The 12,798-nt window shown below is 46.8% G+C and overlaps 1 protein-coding gene across 1 annotated transcript in view; it reads left to right on the forward strand.

The window, feature by feature from the left end:
- Window positions 1-365: 365 nt before the first annotated feature.
- BOC (BOC cell adhesion associated, oncogene regulated) overlaps window positions 366-12,798 on the forward strand; it is a 64,601-nt gene continuing 52,168 nt past the window's right edge. The window contains exon 1 of the mRNA XM_025051212.1: window positions 366-473. The gene's annotated coding sequence lies outside the window, so the exon portion shown is untranslated. The remainder of the gene's footprint in view (window positions 474-12,798) is intronic.

Here is a 12,798-nt window from a genome sequence, read left to right on the forward strand (position 1 = left end):
TTCATTAGTTTTTCCCCTCAAATTTACTTTTCCTCAATGGATGATAGGTTGAAGTATTCTTGAGACAGGAGATTTTAAGTTTAGAGCAGCTTTTATCTTTTTTAATTTTAGGAAAGTGAAAAACTAGAATCTCTGCATTGAATACAGAATCTCAGAAATATGAATCCTAAACAAGTTTCTAAAACCAGTTACTGAATAGCTTGCAGGGCAAAAAGGAGAATTGTGTCATTTTTTTTTTTCTTTTTCATTTATGTCAGATTTTAGCTGAGAATTAATTCTAGGAACACATGCCTGAATTCAATTCCATTTGCCCTTTGCTCTACTGTCTGAATAGGTTTGCTTGGCTCTGAAATCATTCCCAGAGTAGCAAGTGGGAAATCGCTGGGCTCTCCAGTTACCCAGGAACCTCCTTAGCTGCTCAGGAACCTCCTTAGCTGCTGAGAGGTAACTGTCATGCAGGATGCGAGCTGCAGGTAAGACGAGGAGGCTAAGTGGAACTAGCCGGCCTTGGAGGGCCCCCCAGACTGGGCTGGAATTGGATTCTTGAGGCGAGCCCTCCCCCACATTCCCTGGCTCTGCCAGTCTTTTCCCAAATTAGTCCCAGCTAAGTGCCTTTACTAGTCTGAACTTACCTAACATTATAATCCCAGGAGGTTTATTAGGTATGGGTCACAGTTAATTGGAGGGGAAAATTGGGAGGTTCTGGGTTTATTACTTTTCTGTGAAAGCAGAGGCTGCTTATAATTATTTCCCAAATCATCTCCCCCACTTGACTTTCTTTCTGCTTTCTGTCTAATGACGACCATTCCACAGTGGTATTATGGTACCTCTTCCTTTTTACCTATCTGTGCCCTCATGAAAGGGATTTCATAATGCAGTCAGTCAGCACAGTGTCTTCTTTTGCAAGTCAGACCACATAAAGTGATGGAAATTCATGGCTATTTACCTCTGTCATTATGAATGGATGTTTTGTAGTGAACGAGTTACAGGAAAATCTGCTGAGTTATACCCACACGTTAGATTCTAATGGCTCTTCCAAAGTGCAGGCCTTCAAAGCGGTCACCTGCGACCCTTCCTTGACACCATTGGTGGTCTGCCATCATGAAGGCCGTGTCGGCCCCAGGTGGAAGCCCCACAAGTCAGGTGCTTTTGGTTCTATAGCCTTCTGTTGCAGGGATGGAGGCTGGATAGTTAGGCTCAGCTTTCGCCTGTCTGGACTGTGGCAGCTTGCCAGCAAGTTTCACTGGGTGGTCTTTGACAATGGGAGAGAGGAGGGGTGGGGGCTTAGTTCTCCTGCCCAAAGGGAACAGCAAGGTTGGCAACCAATCCCCTGTCACTGAAACACCACAAAGGTCTTGAGTTTGGGTGAAAAGAATGGAACAGGTTGCTAAAGGCAGTATTGTGATGGAGTTCATTTTTGTTCCTCTGAATTTACAAATGAAGACTTGCGTTATTGTGGCAAGCCTCTCTGCCAACAGGGTGAACACACATGAGCAGCAGGTACCCTTCATCACGGAAGGGAAGAATTATTATCCTCACCCTGTCACTCAGGCAACCAGCCGTGGACCTGGCAGGCAGGTGGAGATCGGGGAATCAGTGCCAGAGAGGCAGCACCGCCTGCCTCTGCTGTCCCGGTGATATGGATAATGATAGCTGCCATTTAGTGAGCACCTCCTGTGTGCCCAGCCCTGTGCTGAACACTACAAGCATTATTTCTGCAGTATCCCCAGCAGTCCTATGAAGATGGGCAATAATGATCCTCTTCTGCAGTTAAGGGAGCTGAAGCTTAAATAATTGTAGCGACTTGTTCTGGTCACATAGCTGATAAATGACAGAGTCAAGATTTCAGTGCAGGGCTGCTGACTCCAAAACTCAGACTTTGAAGGAAAAAAAATGTCCAATCTCTCCCCTAAAGCAGAACCCCCTAGGGGACAGTTTCTTTTGCAACTAACTGTGAACAGGTGAGGGTCTTTACAGGACTCGCCTTAAAAGACAAGAACTGAAACCTGCGACCACAGCTGGAAGGTTTTGACTGGCTCAGCAGTATGAGGAAGCCAGGCTTTGTGGCACAGCTTGTGTCAGACTTTGCAAGCAGTGTTAAAAGCCACCCCCATCTTGGGTCTCATCTCAGAACATGTCTCTTGACGTTTTTTTTACCCTTGGGACATTATCTGAATCGGCTGTCTGAATCTCTGCTTCATTATAGATGCCAGCTGAATCCATTCGCTCCTCGGGTGTCTGCAAGTCTGATCAAGCAGGTCCTCTGTGCCCTGGGTGGAGTGAGGGGGAGAAAGCATTTGGCCCAGCAGATATTTTTACTGGTCAGGAGAAGCGGCAGCTTGTATAGAAAAATACCCCGAGGAAGGCAGTAGCAGCTTTGATAGACAGGTAACTGACAGGAGATGGCACCTCCCAGGCAAATACTCACATGGCAGCCAACAGAAAGAATTCTACAGGCAGTTACCTGCAGAAGCGCGAAGCAGACCTTTCCCGCCTGGCTGAGAAGAGTGGTGGAGATTTGGTCACAAAGGACATGTAGTTATCCTCAGTTTCCTGTTTTTCTTTAACAAACGTGGAACACCTGAAGCTAAGATATTCTGGGTTAAGGGTGGGGACACTGGGGTTTAAGATATAATTACGTGACTAACTAGTTAGGTAACTGAGAGGTCATGGAAATTACCTGTGCCTTTATTTCCCTGTCCCTGCAAACCATCTCCTCAGAGTGCTGTTAGGAGGCTGTGAGATGGCACTGGGGAACACTTTTGATTCAAAATGTTCCTGCTCGACACAAAAGCCCAAAGCCTCTGGCATCTGTGCCCACTCAAGATGAGTTAGGAGACAGGACATTCTAGGGAACTGACCAGAGGTCAGAGCCCAGGCACAAGGGCTGCAGCTGCTTCTGTGGTGCGTTACTCTTTCTAAGGTCAAGAACCTGGACTGGAGGTTCTATTTGGTTCTATTGCCAGAGACCCTTCCAGATCACTCAGATAATCTGCCTTTCCCTCTCTAGCAAAAAGAGGCAATTCAGGGTCTCAGGGTCCAGCAGGAGTTGGGAGAGGAAAAAATGTCACGGGAGGAGGATCCTGGTCAACGTCCTTCCTGAGAGAGGAGGGAACAGAGGACTCTGAGGAGTGTCGGGCGACCCACCTGAGAGGACTGAAGTCTGGAATGAGTCTTATTATAAAAAAGGGTCAAGTGCTGGAGAATGATGGTTGTTCCAGAAGGGAGCAATATTTCTGGGGCCACTTCCGGGTTGGAAATTATGTGGCATCCTGGGTAAGGGGTGGGGGTTGGAAACAAACAAGCCTCTGTTTGAACTCTGGCCTCGCCAATTGCTCAGTGTATGACCCTGGGCTAGTTATCTAAACTAAACTGAGACCCCAGTTTCTTAAGGTAGTTGCAAAGAGGAAGCAAGATATTGCATATAAAGTACATGAAATGCATTGTGAGCATTCAGTAGAAGGGGGCTGTTACGAGCAAAGAGGAGGAAAGGAAAGATTCAGAATGAAAGAAGAATTATTGATGGATTGAGCAGCTAGAGAGATGAACAGATGGAAGGCTGCACTTTTGGAACCCCCATTGGCTTAAGGTCTGCAAAAATAAAGGAATGAGAAGATGGGGAGAGAAAGGAGCCCACCGTGGGGCAAGGCCCAGCCCCAAGTGCAGCGTTAGGTAGCAGTTTTCAAGTCTGGCCACTGGGAAAGAATTTCCACGCCGCCTTCTCCTCTGCTTCATCACCAATTCAGCATCTTTCATTCTACCAGTTGGGCCACAAACCTGCAAGTCATCTTCAGCTCTGTTCTTTCGCTCACACTCCACTTTACATTTGCAAGTAATATTGGCTTCACCTTCCAGATATATCCATAATCCTGCAAATTCTTACCACCTCAGTCTTCCATCAACATTTCTTACCTGGACTTTTGCGGTAACTTCCTAAATTTTCTCCCCGCTTCCATCTCCCCTGACCTCCCTGCCCCATGGTCTGTTTTTCATAAAGAGGTCAGTGTCAACTTCCAAAAGAAAAGCCAGAACTCTCCATGGTACCCTTGCTTCATTCAGAGAAATCTCCCAGCACCTTCAAGGCCCTCGGTCCCACGCCTCGCCTCCCGCTCCTTCCCTCGCCACAGCCTCCGCCTCCCACCCCCACACGGGCTTCCTCGCTGTTCCTCGGACTGGCTGAGCAACCTCCCTTCTCCGGCACTTTGCATTTGCTTTGCTCTCTGCCTGGAAGGCTCCTCCCCTGGATATTTGCACAGCCCCACCCTCACTTCATTCAGGTCTCTGCCTCACGGCCCCCTTAATTTGGCCGCCCTTTATTGAATCACACTGCCACCATCATTCGCTCCCTTCAACCTACCTTATTTTTCCTCAGTGTTATCCTCCCAACGTGTAACCATTTGTTCATTTACTTATTGCCTGCTAACCCTCGGGGACTTTGCTTTGTCCCTTGCTCTCTTCCCAGTGCCTAGAATAGAATCTGGTGTGTAATTGGTGCTCAATTTTTTTTTTTTTTACTAGTCTGTGTGGTTCTCCTGAATCTCAAAAGGGGTGTAATATAAGTTTCAAAGAAAACAAAATAATCACCTATAGAATTATGTAAGAAAAAAATGCATTCTGGGTTTGTGTGTGCAGGGGGTATGTGGAAGAAGTGCAGAGAAGGCTAATTCTGCTGGAGTGTCTGTTTTAGAAAAGCCGGGAAGCAGTGTGCTAGGCCACGGCAGACACAGGCCAGTTGCTCTCTCTTCCCCAAAGTAGCTGACTTCAGGCTTGCCTGGGGGTGTGCCATCTGTTCCATCTGTAAGGAACATGTAAGAGTGGATGCCTTTCTGGCCCTTCTGCATCGCTCACCTAAGAAGAATTAATTAAACATCTGCTTTATGCCCGGCACTGTGCTAGGCCTGGCTAGGAGATGCAGGGAAGCCCAGGGCATCCTCTCATTCCGCCAAGACTGTATATAGTGTCAGTGTTCATCTGACCTTTCCTAAGTGTGCCCACGTCGTCCTCTGTACTGCTCTCTTCCTGTTAGCACAGTCACCTCCGTTGGATTTGAGCTCTGTTGAATCTGGTTTGGAACCACAAGCCAGGGACAGGAGGAGCATGGGATGAATTCAAGAATCGTTCAGTTCTCCACATCCACGAGGGCTTGGTGGGGTCAGGCCCCATGCTAGGCACGCAGACGCTAGGCACACAGACCACAGAGGTGGTCTGTGTTGTTGGAGAGTTGACAAGCGTGGAAGTACAAGGAATAGCATGTTTGGATGTCTGCCCAGAGGGGATAGATCTGACTTCGAATTACTTCTCTGTCATTTCTGACTTTGTTCTAGATTTAGAAACTGTGGAAAAATAAAAATAGGAATAAAGATCCCAAGAGGTCTTGTGCTGACAACAAATGTGTCTGAGAAATTATACTACCAAGAGCCCCAGACCCAATATCTACAGCATCTCTGGGAGTTGGAGAATGGCCCAAACCTCTTCCCCCAGATTTTTTTTTAACTTAAAAAAATTAATAGCCTTTTTTAGAAAAGCAATTTTAGATTTACAAAAAAAAAAAAAAATTAAGTAAAAATTATAGAGAGTTTCATATATATACCCCACACTCCCCATCAATTTCCCCTATTAACATCTTCTGTTGGTGTAGTAAATTTGTTACAACTGATGAGCCAATGTTGACACACTGTTAGTAACCAAAGCCCATAGTTTACATTAAGACTTACTTTTTGCATTATACATTCTATGGGTTTTGACAAGTGCATAATCTACCATTACGGTATCATAAAGAATAATAGTTTCAATGCCCTGTGCTCCACTTCTTCAGCCCTCCCTCTTTCCCAAAATCCCTGGCAAACACTGCTCTTTTTACTGTCTTCATAGTTTTGTCTTTTCCAGAATGTCATATAGTTGGAATCACACCACAGTGTATAGTCTTTCCAGATTGGCTTCTTTCACTCAGCAGTTTCCTCCAGTTTTAAACATGGCTTTCTCCCCCACCCTCCCTCCCTACACACACACACACACACACACACACACCCATCCAGCTGGGGAGCAAGGGGCTGGTAAAGAAGGAGCCCAAAGCTATGTGCTGAGACCCACCCGACCAGAGTCTTCAGGGCCCATCCTTGACCGTCATCCACCGAACAGGCCAGGCCCTGGTGCTGCTGGAGTTTAGCCGGCTGGTGAACTGTCAGGAGCTGCCTGTGTTTTGGTTCTGCATCTGGAAGTGTCAACTGTGCAGACCTTCCCATCCATTCCCAAATAGAGAGACAGGAGGAGCACACTAACTGTTTGCCTTCCTCCTCGGTAGTTTGTTTTACTTGCTTTGGAGCCGAGGACTAGCATGGGGAAGCCAGCTCCCCGCCCCACCCCTCCTGCTCCCGGGCAGCAGCCCTCCTTCACACCACATCCGGTGCGGGCCACAGGTCTCCCGGCCGGGCGCTGAAGTCACTGCTCTCAGCACAGCCCAGGTTCCAGCAGCGTCTGTGCTGAGCCTTGAGAGTGATTGAGCCCTGATCTAGTTTTGTGGTCATTCGAGAGGAAGACCCATCAGATGCAAAGAGACTGAGAATATTTTCCCTACCAAGAGGTGCTTCTTTATAGAGTCAGCCTCACAAACTGGGATTCCTTGGGAGTTCAGAGACAGGAACTTCAGTATTCAGTGCACTCAGCAGTCATTATAGACAGTAAGGCCAGAGGCCTTCTGGGGATCGGTGATGATGATGAATTTTATAACAGCAGCAGAAGGAGAGGCTCCTCCAGCCCCACTCCAACTCTGGACCCCAGGTCGGGCAAGGAAAGTGCGTGTGAATGAGGGGTCATGTGGGTCATCTGGTTGAACCAGGCTGAACAGTTCCAGGGGCTAAGGAAAGGGTTTGTACTAGGTAGAGAGAGTTCCCACTCCAGGGAGCAGGGACTGAAGTTTGGATCCCGTTTCCATCGCTTCCTGTTTGGAATAAACACAGGGCTGAGGCCAGCTGGTACCTTCTCACGCTGAAGGACACCAGCCAGGTGTATCAGAGTTCAGGCAAAAATGGAAGAAGACTCATCAGCCCCTTGGGAAGTGAAAATTCCATGCCGATGACCCAAATCCAAGCCTCCTCCTCCACTGATTTGCTTTCTTTGTCTAGTCTGCCATCCAGTCTGACCAGTGCCTCACTAAGAGCTCTGGGCTGCCATTCAGTGGCTCTACCTAGTTGTCCCCCATGTGAGTGGAGACTAATAATACCTGTCCCTGGTTTGTCACTAAGACTGTGAGCACCAATGCAATGGAGTGTTTAAATCTCTTTAAACTCTTTAGGAGGCGACACTCTACAGGCCAGCACTCCTTGCTCTTCTTAATTTTGGAATCAGGGTAGAGCTTCCTGGCTCCTTGGCTTCCTGGGTCCAACTCCAGAGTCTGGGAGGCTGTAACAGTGATTACTGACCATCTTCGCTTCCAAAAGCCTTGCCTCAGTTTGTCTGGGGAGGCAGAGAGTGGAAAACAGCAGAACCCTGTGACTGTATTGCCTACCACATCTAGCCTTCTCTAAATTGCTTCCTCACATTCTGTCCCCAGAAGGCACAATGAGAGTTCTGAGAAAGAAGCCAAGAGTGGCTTCTGTAGATACCTGCCAGGTAGTGTGTCGCTAGGATCAGGGGCCACATTTTCTGAACCAAAAGATAAATGTGTGATCTGATAAATCATGTAGGGTTTTTTTGTCTTGATTTGTAGGGGGGTAAAATCTCAGAAAGGCTGATTTATAAATAACCTTTATATTTATAAAAATGTAAATTTATAAATGTGATGCATTAAAAAAAAATCACCTTTAGCAGAAGGAATGGCATTCTGTACACTGGGGGCCATGCCAGAACCTTCAGTGACTGGTGTGGTCGCCTGTTGGAGCGGGGTGCACAGGGAGGCACAGAGTGGGCCTTCCTCCATGTGGGAGCTTCAGTGAGTATTGATGGAAGGAGGTCCCCGGGGTAGTCTCCAGAACAACTGGTAGAAACCAGGGCATGTCCCAGTTTTACCACTGCCACCCCACTCCCCTTCTAGAGAAAGCTAGCCTTCATGACAGTGGAACAGGGAGGTGCCTTAATAACTAAGTTCTTTGTGCTTTCCAAGCTAGGAGCTTAAAGGACCAGCGTGCCCAGTTGAGATGGAATCCTCGGCAGGCAGAACTAATATTCCCCACACAAGGAAATGAACCAAAATGCCAATGTCCGTACATCCGTGGTCTGACTGGGGAAAAGGCAGCAATACCTTGTTTCTCATCTCAGCTCAGATGAGGTGTGTTTCCTTTCCCAGGGCCTGGGGGTTTCTGGGCTGTCTCCCTAGTGTGAAGAATGCCACCCGCTGAGACTCATGGTACCTTTGCAGCCTGCCTCTTCTGTCTCTTGAGGTTTCACACTGAGCTGTTTCTGGTTATCCAAATACCCAGCAACAAGGCTTGCTGAGAGCAGCACTGTGCATGCCTCCTCAGGCATTTACCACATGCTCCCAAAGACGTCTTCATAACCATTAAAGAATGGCCTTTCAATCACTCAGCAAACTATTGAGCGCTGTGCCTGCCTCCCTTAAATCATTTACACCCTAGATTCTGAATATTTCCCACATCCGAAGAGGTCATTCCATGTTGAATTGCATTACCTTCATTCTCTCATTAGAAGAGTTCTTGGCCCAGAGAAGGTGTGAGATGGTCACCACCATCATGGTCATTATCACTTTGGCTTGAGATAAGCTGCTGATTTATAATTCTTTCTCAAGGGCCCATATTCTTGGAGGATTTTGGTACTTAAAAACTTTGGTCAATTATGGTATGTTTGAGAATTTTACCGGTAGAGGAACGGAGGCCCAGAGAAAAGTGATGATCTTTCACCTGGACCTCAAGGCTCGTGCACTTGGTTGGTTCTGTAGTCAGGGAAAAGCCAGCCAGAGTTGGGACATGTCGTTGGTGAGATACACTCAGGTTCCTGGGGAAGGCCAATCCTAGACTGAGAAGCCCCAGAAAAGAAGGCTGAGGGCAAGGGGCCTGGGGGTTTGCAGCCAGCTGGCTCCAGGTCCCTGAGCCAAAGTGCCAGGGAGATAGGCTTCTCCTCTGGCTGAGGCCAGCAGTACCCTTTTAGGGATGCGCCTGCCTTTTTGGCCCAACGCTGGCAAGGCTTTGAATGTCAAAGAGGGAGTACACCACCCTCCCCCACCAGAACCTGGGCATGCACTGAAATCTGCCCAACAGTGCTATTTGGCTTCACTGAGAGGACATTGGATGCGGGGTGGGAAGGAGGTGGATTGATGTAGGATTAGGAAGATTTGAGGAGATCTTGTTCTAGTTATCTTATTTTAAAAAGTTCCATTATTATCTGTTTATTTAAAAACTCAATACATAGAAGCAGAAAGAAGAGTATCACGAACCCAATGTATCCATCGCCCAGACTCAACAATTAACAAGACAAACAAAAGGTTTTTTAAAACTTTCCTTTGTTTTCAATACTATGCTCTGTGTGCCAGACGGTACAAGGATGGGTGCCACCAGGTTACCCTTTCCGAAAAGAGTGTGCGATTTAATCTTCCCAGCCCCTCCTAACGATTCTGTGGAAAGGAGAGAAAACCAGCCTAGGGCACTCAGGTTTGGCTTCTAGTTGTTCCACAGTATTCTGAGATGTTTCTGGATTACGCCCTACCAGATGTTGAGCTCTTAGAGAAAGCCTGAACTTTACTTTTGGATTCTCAGAGCCTCATATTGAACGGATGTTCAATAAGTGTTTATTGACTTCAAGACAAGTGATTCCACTAGTCAGGGTGGGTTCCATCTGGACAGGCGCAAGCAATGTGAGTACTTAGTTCACCATTTGGGCAGAAAAGGGGACAGATGGTGGGATTCAGAGTTGAGTAAGAGGCCGTTATTTGAACCCCGGGGGATCTTGAGTGGGTGAAGCGTTAGGTGTGATCATTCTACAGCGCAGGGGCTCCCAGTTTTGCTGAGAACGAAGAAGTCGACAGCAAGAGAGAACAGGAGAGAGCTGGATCAGAGCTGCTCTGTGCCTGGTCCCCACATTCAGGCATCTGCAGGCCCTGTGTGTGGTGGGACAGGATTCTGACTATAGAGGCTCCAGCTCCAGACCCATTTTTCTTGGGTGGCCACAAGCAGCCTGCAAGCCGCCTGCACCACTAGGGCCTGCATGTCATTCCAAGTACTGTTTTATTCATTTTGGAGTTGGCAAGGAACGGGCTCCTCCAAGAGTGGGGAATGGAGTCCGCTTCCGGCCTTTGGAGTGCTGGCAGCTCAGCTGCTCTGTGCCCCTCTGGGCAGGGGTGGGGGGGGGGGGTTAAAGGATATGAAATGAGATGTCCAAGGAACATGAGGGAAGATGCTGCCAACACTTCCCCTCAGATCTGACCCTGCGTGTAGCCAGCAGGGACCTCAGGCAGGGTTTGCCAAGGCCCAAGACAGACCCCCGGGAAGTCTCCAGGCCCTGACTTTCATCAGCCACCTGCCCCTCCCACTCCCTGCCTGGTCTTTTTCAGTTTAAACTTCCAGCCCTGTCCTCCCCTCCCATACACGCATGATGTGTGTGTGAGTGTTTTAATTTTTATTCTTGGCAGAAGTTAAGACACAAAATGGATTTGGAAGGAGATGAAACCAGTCTGGGTATATGTTGGGCAGCAGCAGCTTCATTCCTGGAGTGGGAGGGCCACAGAGGGGGGAGGGGCTGGGTGGGACCCAAGTCCCTAAGGTGGGGGTAGGGAGCTGTCTCCTTTCCAGTAGGGACCAAACTGAAAATTGACTCCTTTGGGAAGGCTGGAAGCTAGATGCTGAGCTATTAACCCTTTGGGATGTCCAAAAGCTGGTTCCGGTGACAGCAGAGCCCTCTCATGCAGTCTGGTGTTGAGTGGATATGGGACCTCTGGATGGCCAACACCTGGTGATCTGTGAGTCCCTGGAGACTGTTCCGGCTTTGTTAAGGAAATCACTGATGGCATTTCAGCTTTTGATGTACGAGCCTGAAAATGTGCAAATGCTTGGAACCTTCTGGCTAACCTCCCAGAAGTAAGTGTTTGGTGGCCCCAAGTCCACAGGGGCGACTTCAGGTCCAGGGACCTGTTTGAGTGTCTCTCTTGCTGCCACAGAATCTTGGCCTGCAAAGTGGGCGCTCTTTGCAGTGGTGGCCTCCTCTTGGGTTTTCATTTCTATGCGAAAAGGAGAAAACTAGGAATCTAAAAAGTCCAGAAAATATCTGGGGAAATCTGAAAGAAACTTTGAGAAATGTTTTATTACTTAAAATATATTGAGATATTAAATTTGTAAAATGAAAAAAGCCTTTTTAGCTTTAAAAATGACAAGAATTTCTTTAGAATAATATCGTAGGGAACATTTTTATGTAAAACCCTCAGCTCCAACCACGACATCCAGTACAGTCAGGGCATTTCTGGCAGACGTTGCTAATCGTCTGCAGATCCAGGGCAGAGATACCCAGTGCTTCCCAACCCCGGACGCCCATTGCAGTTTCCAGGAAAGAGTTTTAAAAATACTGATGCCTGGGCTCCACCTCCAGAGGTTCTAACATCATTTGTCTGAAGTGCTGCCCAGGCATGGGTGTGTTTTAGTGTCCCCAGATGATTCTCCCAGGCAGCCAGAGTTGGGAACCCCCGATCTAATGCTTGTGCAAGAACAGAAGGAAAATGAGAGAGGCTAGATTAAGAAATGGAAGAATCCTATTGTCTCTCACTGTATGCTGGTGCATATAACTTGGGTCCAGACTCAAAGCACTGCTGCCAACTTTTGGATGGGATTTAGGCTCTCGGACCTCAGGCCTAACTCTGGGTGGGGTGGGGGACAAAACATCTTTGGGAGTCAGACACAGAGTCCAGTGTGAGATTTGCCAGCCCAGTCCAAAATAGGGTAGCTAGTGCATGACTCCAGCTTAGACTCACTTTTGTTTTTTCAGCCTTTCTAGGTTCCTGTTTTGGAACTAGTTCATTGTGTATCCCACCAGGCAGGGGAAACAGACAGCTCTGGTTTTGAATCTTTTACTTTAACAAGATGCTTAATTTCTCTAAGCTTCAATTTCTCCATCTGTGAAATGGAGATAACGATACTTCCTACTTCATAGAGTTTTTCGGAGGTTAGACAAGATAATACATATATATGTTGTCTCACAGAGTAACTCACAGATGGTCAGATACTTTCTTTGTTTTATGCTAAGATTGATTATTTCTTCCAATTTTCAATATTTGCCTTAATCTCATATTGTGACAAAACCTGATGTGTTACATTCAGTAAATCTCAATGACTTTTAATTACATTTACAAATCAATTAAAATAGGAAATGAATAATTTAGCAGGATAAAAAGGCAGCCTTTATTTTTTATTTTTATTTTTTTTTTCCATTACAGTTGACATTCAAAGTTATATTAGTTTCAAGTTTACAGCATAGTGGTTAGACATTTGTATAAGTTATGAAGTGATCCCCCCGGTAAGTCTAGTACCCACCTGGCACCATACGTAGTTATTACAATATTATTGACTAGGTTCCTAAATGTTATACGCCCAGCACGATAATTTCAGCAAACTCAATACTTGAAGGATATTTTATACAACTTCCTAAACAAAGTAATTTCAAATTTGTAAAGATCGTTAACAGAATATTAAACGTGTTTGTATTTTTTCCAAAACACTTGACTATATGATGTGGAAGCAAGAGAATCTTGGAATTAGGGGAATTGTTCTTTACTAGCTAAAAGAGTTGTATGTTGGAGACAGACACAGGAAACTGTTTAGATGTGATAATGAGGCAAAGAGCAACACTTTATGGCCCAGGGAATTG

The sequence above is a fragment of the Pteropus alecto genome, unplaced genomic scaffold (genome assembly GCF_000325575.1).
Source record: "Pteropus alecto unplaced genomic scaffold, ASM32557v1 scaffold270, whole genome shotgun sequence".
Classification (NCBI taxonomy): domain Eukaryota; kingdom Metazoa; phylum Chordata; class Mammalia; order Chiroptera; family Pteropodidae; genus Pteropus; species Pteropus alecto.